This window comes from Perna viridis, chromosome 2 (assembly GCF_037379345.1).
Source record: "Perna viridis isolate PV_CMFRI_1.1 ecotype Kerala chromosome 2, ASM3737934v1, whole genome shotgun sequence".
Classification (NCBI taxonomy): domain Eukaryota; kingdom Metazoa; phylum Mollusca; class Bivalvia; order Mytilida; family Mytilidae; genus Perna; species Perna viridis.
This window is the reverse complement of record NC_142446.1, coordinates 33,630,937-33,641,130: the sequence shown is the minus strand read 5'-3', so window position 1 is coordinate 33,641,130 and position 10,194 is coordinate 33,630,937. Positions and strand designations below refer to the sequence as shown.

Here is a 10,194-nt window from a genome sequence, read left to right as displayed (position 1 = left end):
TTTTTCAATACAAACAAAACACATAAATCACAGATCAGTATGGGTCTTTTTTATCAGATTTTATCATATGCACAATAAAGATAATCAGGGACAATGATGAGCAATGTATTTGGTTCTTCTAGTGTTCAACAGATATACATCTGCCTCCTTACTGCAAAGCACAACAAAAACCACAAAACATCATTTACTGACCAAGATCAAAGCCATTCTTCATCACACGAATGTTTCTAACTAACTTTTTATAATAGTAGTCAGTGCATTTGGGCAGATTAAAGAATGTTACCACACAGTGTTAAGCAGACTAACAGTCTATTAACTTCAAAATGCACATCTTTTTCTACAATAATCCTGCAGTTTAATAGTACAGCACCTGTCAATTTATCATGTAGTTATGATTGAGGTCAGGATGAGGGTCATATGATTATTTTCATGTTAAGTTTGAAAAATCCCTTAATGCAAAGAACAGGATTAGTTATTGAATAGGAGGAGTCATTTGATACATTTTATTGCATTTAAATTTAAATTGATAAATTCAGAAAACAGCTTTTAAGTTACATAATACATAATCAAGTTGTACATGCCCCAGGTGTAAAATACATTGCACCTGTTGTTTATGTATACCTGTAAGTAATGAACAGAGCACACCTGAGATATTGATAGTTGCTAAATTGACAAAAGTTTTGTTTGGCATGTAAGAATAATAGTTTTATTGGCAAGAACAGATGGTGTAATGCCACTTGATAAACAATGAAATGCAATAAGAAGTAATACATAACAATAACTACATATCACAATATCTTTTGAACAGTAGATCACTTATCTATAGTTTTTCCTTAAGTATGAGGATTTCAAAGTTAACTACGACTAAAATTCACAATACCAAGTAGAGTCCGAAATATCGGTCCCACTGAACTTGTATTAGCTAAAGTATGGATCTAGGGCAGTTGTTATTTATTCTTCCTGTTTGTAAGTGACAATTCTACTAAACAGTCTATGTAAAAAAAAAAAATGTGAAATAAGAATTTGTATCTGAGGCCAGTAAGAGATTGCTATTTATTGTAAGTCATATATCCTCATTGAAAGTTTGACCTATGCCCAATTGTGTTTTTGACCTGGGCAGTTTACCAAAATTTTTGAATTTGTACATTCAAAAATTCCAGGCAGCCAAAAAGCATACAAAAAGCTTCATCCTGTAGTCATCAATCAATTTTATGATAGTTCTTGACAGCATACCCAACAACTGACCATAGGAATCCAACAGAAGATAACAAGTGTGATCAAGTCATATCACTACTGGTTTCTAGTCAGAACTGATTGGGAAGATAGCAATGAGTATTCTAAGTGATTCAGTCATGGTAAAAGTTACTAAGTTACAGCATAAAAACTTTGGGTTTAGTTGTGTTCTATGATCAGTTATTGATCTGTCAATAATTGTATGGTTTAGTCAGGGACTGCATTATATTGAATTAAATTTGACTTCAAAAGTATGAGAACTAACAGTGTATTCTGATATCCAGTCAGAACTAATGGCAAAGAAAGTGATCACAAAGTACATTGAAGTATTTTTGGATCTGAAATCAAAAAATAATTATACTGACACTACTTTTTGATGACAATACAGAGTTATACATGATATTTTCAAGTTGGTCTTCTTTCTTGGGGAGTTTTACTTTTTTCTTATAAAAATTAGTTTGGCTACACACATTACTGCTTCACATGATGATCAATACTTGTGGCATCTGTACAGAGGTGTTTTACACACCCCCTACTGCAGCAAACATGAATGATAAGGTTTATCACAGACTATATCATGTCAGAATGATAACATGGTGGAAGGCTGTATAGTTCTACATGTCTTCAATAAAGTAGTCAGTTTCAAGTTATAATTGAAGGAAGAAGAGTATTGGGTCAATCTAAAATTGTGCCAACTTTGATAGTATTCTTTGCTGACATGACTGGTGAAACATTAGTGAAACAATGATAAGCGATGATGAAACAGAGAAAAACCATCATGAAACAAAACTGGTAAATCACTAGAGAAATGTGGCAGGAATACTAGTAAACCTTAGTGAAATAAATTACATATATGTTGGATGTATGATATACAAGTCATAAAGAAGTGAAACACTTGAGAAACACTTCAAGATATTAGTATCACACTAGTGAACAGTTGATTTACTGATATCATATAACAATATTGCCCAGAACACAATAAAGACTGTAGATTTACTGATATCATATTACAAAATTGCCTGGAACACAATAATGACTGTAGATTTACAGATGTCATACTACAATTTTGCCTAGAACACAATAATGACTGTAGATTTACAGATATCATACTACAATTTTGCCTAGAACACAATAATGACTGTAGATTTACTGATATCATATTACAATACTGCCTAGAACACAATAATGACTGTAGATTTACTGATATCATATTACAATACTGCCTGGAACACAATAATGACTTTAGATTTACTGACATCATATTACAATACTGCCTGGAACACAATAATGACTTTGAATTACTGATATCATATACAATATTGCCTGGAACACAATAAAGACTGTAGATTTACTGATATCATATACGATATTGCCTGGAACACCATAATGACTGTAGATTTACTGATATCATATACAATATTGCCTGGAACACAATAATGACTATAGATTTTCTGCAGTTAACAATACTCTTTTCAGTACTTTTGAATATGTTTACATGCTCTGTAAAGTCATAAAACAATAAAAACAACAACAATTTAGTTCTTCCAACATTCATTGATGAGTATAGATGATTTATTGAAGATCTTTAGAACAATTTGCAAGAAGAAATATTCTTCTTTCTGAGTTTCATCATTTATTTTAGTAGCAATCAAATATTCTAAGAATCTGTACAGTCTTTAAACCTTATATGGAGACAAAATGTTCACAAAACAAAATCTCTTACAAAATATATTGAGAAAAAAACACAAGAAATCTTTAAGTCAATTTTCACCAGTGATAACCCAACATCAAATGTAAGAACATGATAAAAATATAAACTAAGTCTTCCAGTTTTTGTTTTGTTGTCCACACCTAAAAACAAGACCCACATTATAGCAATATACAGCTTGTGTCAAAATATCAAATGATAGCAAAGAAAATACACCCACAAATAGACAAGACAGATAGAAAGACAAGGGTAAACACTATCCCCAATCCTTTCAAGCAGGGATATAAACATCTCAAGACAACCACCTTGAGACATTAAGCACATTTCTTTTCAGGAAACCAAACAAAATAATAAATATTATGATACCTTAATGCTGTGGTCAAGATTATGATACCTTAATGCTGTGGTCAAGATTCATGCATTACAAATAGACAAAGACAAAGATAAGAATTATCACTGACATCAATTGTTTGTCAGAGATCATTGGTTCAGTAATCAATAAACAGCAGAGGAGGATAGGTTATAGGGTGCTGACAAACAACATTATCAGTGGAGTAACATGTAAATCACAATATTTATTTTCAAAGCAACTTCAAAGATACCCAGGAAACAAAACTTTAAAGTCAGAAGACAAAAATACATTTAAGAAACAACAGATTACATAGAAAAAATGAACAAAAGCATTCCAGGGAGCTAGAACTGTGGTTCACTAGCATAGTAGCCCCCATTTGCAATACATACCCGAAACTTGATTACCAGTATCTTCCTTTCAAAAGCATACCAGGGAAGCTAGAACTGTGGTTGCACTGGCATAGTAGCCTCCAGTTGTGATTGAACTTGTAATCCCCCCTTCCCCACCAGTTGCAATAATGTACCGCAATGTGATTATTTTCCTTTAAAACCACATGGCAATAACCATGGTGCTTCATATACAATAACCATGGTGCTTCATATACATCGACATATGATGCCTAACCTATACATAAGATATAATATTATTACTTGTACCGTTTAGGAGGACTTGTACTTACAAGGTAAAAAACAAACAAGATGATTCCTATTAGCCATCCAAAACTTTAGTAGCAGTAGTTTAAAAATCAATCTATAGAAAAAAAATGTCCGGATGTACTCATTATGTAAGTGTCATATGCTCCATGTGACAATTGCAGAATTATATATTTGAGAAAGGAATGAACAAGAATGTATACATGCAGCATGGCCATTGAACCCAACTAAAGCGAATTTTCAAACATGCAAGAATTTACATAAATCCAATTTCAGAAGAGCTGTAATTACCATTTTTTTTTAAACTGAGAGACTTTACCTATTAATACCTCCTGGATTAACTTCAAGGTCAAATCAATATAAAACGATAAGAGTTTAAGTTGACCTTAGAGTAAAAATGACTTTGGCTTCCAAGGACAAGAAATCTGTGTAATATTTTTCATAGCGCTTTAAAACAAAATAAGAAACTCAATCTAATGAAGTTGTTCCATTCAATCACTGTATGTAGGATCTAACAACATTCTATTCTACTGTTCCGATTACCTTTTCTGAATCCATGCTTTTTCCTTAAAAAAATGCGTTCAAAATCATGAAAACTGAATCCTTATTGGCTGATCAGAATACTCATCTGAACAAAAAGTAGAATTAAATGGAATGATGCTAGATACTACATGCAGTGACTGAATGGAACAAATAATAGGAATAAATCTATGTAAGTTTTTGGTGACAAGAAGACAAAAAAATGAAACTTAGCATCTATACTAAAATTTAATAAGACCAATAGCAATTAATTACCAACTATGCTAATTAATGCAGGAACCCCTTACTAAAAGCCAACAGTGCATTACAAAAAGATTATGTAGTAACTGCTAGTATAATAACACACTTTTAATATTTGAATAGATTTTGGGAAAAAAAAACAAATTGGAAATCGAAAATGACACAATATAACTAATGTCTGACATGGAACATTTATAACAATTATTACTTATATGTTTCTTGGTGTTTGAGGTAATATCTAGCTTCAAATCATAATTTTTGAAAAGCTTTAAGATAAAAGCAATTTTTTTATGCTACTGGCCAGATGAAACAAAGATAACTCATTCAGAAAACACCCACTAAATGGCAGAAAAACATGAACAAAATAGAATATCAATCAAAAGTGAAAGACAGATTTATTTCTTACTCTTTCTGATTTCTTCCTATCTATTTGAAAGGTTTCCCACAAAGCAAACAAAAATGTGCTTATCCCCATCCTCCCTCTTTTCATTAAAATCCAATATTAGTTTCACTGCACTGTGACCTTGGTACTGACCATAAAAGCAACAGGAAACTATGTTTCACTTGAGCCTCTTTAGGTGCAAAAATCATAAAATTTCTTTAAAATAAGCATTAGTAACTAAATTGCAGATAAAACCAATGCATGATTGAAATTTTCATTGATAAATTAATAAAACACCTATTTATAAACACAAAATTATTCAGAAGTTTCAATAACTTGATATAATTTTCTTACAAGTATAATTCCAACATTTCAAATGTTCATATTTCAAACAAGTTAATTTTCTTCCTATCAACTTTACACTTACCTTGAAAGTCCCTAGAACAGTGGTGCACTGACCACTTTAAACTGATAAAAACTTATCAAAAAAGAAAATTAATGGAAAAAAAAAACAGATAAGAAAGTTCTTCAACCATAAAACTGTTCAAAATAATCCCTATAAAAAATTTAAATAGCTATTAAAGATACTTAAGTGTTTCGTGGATTTTTTATTGACCAGTTAATCAATTAATCAATCAATGCAAATCAAGTTGTTAAAAGATGAATTCATTATATCAAACAAGATACTAGTAAAAGTATGTATAATGTGAGCAGTAAAATAAAACTGTTTTACAGTGCAAACAATGATGGTGTTCAGGTAATACAGTTGGTCTTCCCTTGATTAAAGAACTTGCTGAGGTATTTAACTGGATGAATGAGAAGGAAGTTTAATATTCCTTTGTATTATCTTTAAACAATCCTAATTTCGGGGATTTGATACATCACATCTACCCAAAAGAACTTGAAATAAAGGATACTACAGACACTGTTAAGTCAGCCTCATATCTTGACCTACACTAAGAAATTGATGGTAAAGGAAAACTACTGACCAAACTTTACGATAAACATCATGACTTTTCATTCAGAATTGTCAACTTTCCTTTCATCTGTGGCAATATCCCTTCAGCACTTGCGTATGGAGTGTTCATATCATAACTCATACGTTATGCCAGAGCTTGCCGAAACTACACAGACTTTTTGTATCGCACTAGAACTCTAACAAATAGGCTTCTTCAACAGGGTTATGTTGCTACAAGACTGAAGTCATCACTACAGAAGTTTTTACGGTCGTCATCATGAACTCATGGATTGTTATGGTGTTTCCATCTGCACCATGAAAACTGATTTATTCAATGGGTCACATTTTCCTTTCCTCGTTTGTCTACCTCGGACTTGACTTTTTATGAGCAACTGGGCGGGTGTTTCTAGAAAAGCAGAGGACGCTTACCCTACCGGTGCACCTGGTCCATGCTCCCAGTTTTTAGTGGAGTCCGAGTTGCTCATTTGCTTTTGTTACTTTGTATGTATGATTTTAGTTACTTTATATTCTCTGTTGTGTATGTCTGTTTTCCATGTCTGGTCTTTGTCCCTGGATTACATTCTTTTGATTACCACTATAACCTTGGTTCCCTTGATTACTCTTTTCTACCAATCATTTGGTATTTTCATGTATTTAAATACAAGTTATATACTCTCAGGTGACTGTCTATGGTTATTTAGACAGTCAGTAAATTCTGTTGGAGGGTGAAGCATCAGCTGAATCCCTACAACAGATCTACTGACTGTCTAAATAATCATAGATGGTTAAGGGAGCAGATGATATTTTTGTACAATTTTGCTTATCTATATTATAGGTAAATAAATTCATCTTTGTATTGAACTACATTTCTTTGAAGTTTTTTGGAAATCATTTGGTGGTTACTAGATAAAATCAATTTTTGTCTTGGCATCCAGGTCAAACGTACACACTGGCCAGTGGCATGATTAAACTTTGTCACAACCTTCAATTCCAATTGTTTGATAAGCTATGTTAGTCTCAACATCATTGTCATTGGTGGATGGATTTTCCTTTTACGGTCATTTGCATAATGTTCATTCAAATATTTTCATCTATGGCTGATAGATTTTCTATGTACCATCCTCATTTGCATATTGGTGCTTCATTTATTTGCACATGTGGTTTTATCTAATCATGAGTGGTCAACACAATACAAAATGGTACAATATGTGTTATAAAGAGTTGAATTTGTCCACTTAACTGCCTAAGGTAATTCATTAGATGATTATTATTTAAACATGAGAAGACCAACACTATCTCCTTAACATCATCATTGCGTGTTTTTAAAAAATCCTGATCCCTTCAAAAAATCCTAATTCAGGCTACTCACTTCCTTGAAACTTTGTAATCAAAGAAGTAAGTTCGGCAAGGTGCTAGAGCTAGAGCAAACCAAAAAAAAAAATCACTTTACATAAACAATGGCCACCATGTAAGGCCAACATATGATGTTAATGATACATACACACTTTACAGTAGTTTAACTTTGTAGCCAACAAAGTGAACAAAACGACTGACAACAAATTCAATCACTACCACCCAACACTTTGTACCAGACATTCTACACTATGATAGATCATAATAAATAAAAACAAATATCACAAAATAAAATAAATAAAATAATTTTATCATAATTTTATCTCAATGCTGACAGTCACACATCAGAGGAAATCAAGAATCATTAGAAACTTGTGAAATTAGATACAGCTCTGACATATTTACAGCAGAAAATTTTCCAATGTTCAATAATGATACTCATTAAGATAACATCCATGTAACACAGTGAAACTTATTATCAAACAAATATACTTTTTATCACGATATTATGCTTTTCATTGAAATAAAGAAATTGGTGATGCCAAAATTTAGAGTATTTCTTTTATTTGATCACTTTTTTTCTCTAATATCTTGTTCAAATTGTGATGCCAAAATTGCAGGTTCTATTTAGTAATAAAATTAGTTTTTTAACACCTTAATAGATGATAATAAGTTTTTCATCAGCTCTTTTTGTATTTATCATGCCATCTAAAATAAATATATCAATATTTAAAAAAAAATTATTTTTTTTTTTTGGCTTCAATTTTTTATACTAAAAAGAACATGAAAAAGAAAAGTGACATAAAATCAAAGAGCAGGGAATTCAGTAGATCTATTTCTATAGGAAGTTTTTGAGAGCAGGGAATTCAGTAGATTTCTATATGAAGTTTTTTCTTTGTATCATCATTTTTAGGATCTGTAGGTATACCCAAGTGCTAATTTTATTACATTAAACCACAATCTTAATCTGTTTGTTATGCCAAATAAAATTTGAACCAACAAAATACTGGAGAAATTACTTAATCTATTAAGTGTTATTTTGAACCCTATTTTTCCAATCATGACCTTGTCCTTCATTGTACATTAACCTTGTGAACTTGCTAAATATATATAATCACCCATTAGGTACTTATGAAAGAGGTAGAAAATATATAAAACGTTCTCATAATAAGTAAATAAATTTTTTATTGGGATGCATGTCTTTTTCTGACAAGGACTTTTCTCTTACTTAAGTGAGCTCTTCAATTCTGAAATAATAGAAATTTTCAGATCAAAGACCCAGAGTTGAAGATGATTAGCATTGATAAGATAAATTCCATCCCATGTTTCATTTAATTACCAGTGTTTACCAAGTAACACAATTCAGATAATAGAACTAGCAATGAAGGGGGAACTGAGAAATTATCTTTATAGGTAAAATATTTTGAACTATGTAATGGCATTTCACATTAACCTCCATCAATATAAGATACAACTTATGTGTTCAATTTCCAAAATTATCATTTATATTATGATCCCCGACTGTGCAGGAACTTTAGTATCATAAAAATGTACTACAGAACATCCTAAACCCTTCAAAACAGTTTTGCAGGTAAATGACCTACAAATCCAAGGTTGTTTATCTGCTTATAACAATAGGATAAGTTTATAAATAAAGATGGGATATAATGGCACCAATTGTAAAATTTGTTAGTGATTATATCTTTCAAAATTAAATATATTTGCACTGAAAAGTTGATCTTTTTTATATCCACTGAGGTAATTTAAATTTTCAGTATTTCACTACAAAATCAATTTTGGGAGGGAATTTGTGGGCATGTTACGTAACCTTACTTTTCAAGCTAACCTTGCATTATGGTAAAACATAAGCTTGACAGTATATGAAAAAGTCAAATTATGTAGGCATATCATTCACTAAGACCCTCTATAAGGAAAAAAATGTTTTATTTTCATTTTGTCCTTGTAAACATATATTAATTTCATTGTTGTTGCTTAAACTTCTGCATTGAACTAAAAAACAAGCAAAAAAAGGAACCCAGAAAACAGACAGACAGAAAATATAGGAGAAATAAATAAAATGAGCAATTCAATTCAAACACAATAAAAAATGCAAGTTAATCTCAAACATGCCAGATGCCATACAAATTTGGAAAAAAAAATTTAAAAGTAACATTTTGGTTATACTGAAATGAATTTCACATCTTGATAAAACAATTCCATCTAATAGTATTTGCCAAAATTGTAGACATTAGTTCCATCTGGCCAATTTTTCCACCTGTTTGCAATCTATAAAGAATATGTGGTTGGTAGACTTCATCAATAGGCTATAATCTATCACCATTGGTCTGTTTATTTTCCATTATAACCAGGGAAAATAAATAACCCCCTACATTCTTAGAGTAAATTGGCTGTCTGAGAAAGTCTTGCATGATGTTCAATGAAACCATATCACTAGGAAATAGGAAATATCATGCCTTGATTTGGGTCATAGTCAATGAGGTTAATAATATGAGGCTTGGGTTAAATTTGTAGATGCATGATGTGGGTCAGAGTTAGGGATCAAAAATAAGGTCAGAGGTCACTCCTGAAGGACAGACTATATCCAACTGAAGTCATTAAATTACCAATTCAAACAAGTCAAAAATTAAATCCAGTAAAGAGAGGTCATAGTGCCTGTTTTTCGTAGTTCATTTAGCTAAAATAGTGCATACCTTCCATAACTTCATAAAATTAACTATAGCAAGGAAATTTTGAAATAATCATTTCTTTCCTGAA

The 10,194-nt window shown here is 31.3% G+C and overlaps 1 protein-coding gene across 1 annotated transcript in view; it reads right to left on the bottom strand.

The window, feature by feature from the left end:
• The window catches only part of LOC148624727 (26S proteasome non-ATPase regulatory subunit 1-like), a 153,749-nt gene that overhangs the window by 49,435 nt on the left and 94,120 nt on the right, over positions 1-10,194 (bottom strand). The gene's annotated exons all lie outside the window — the stretch shown is intronic.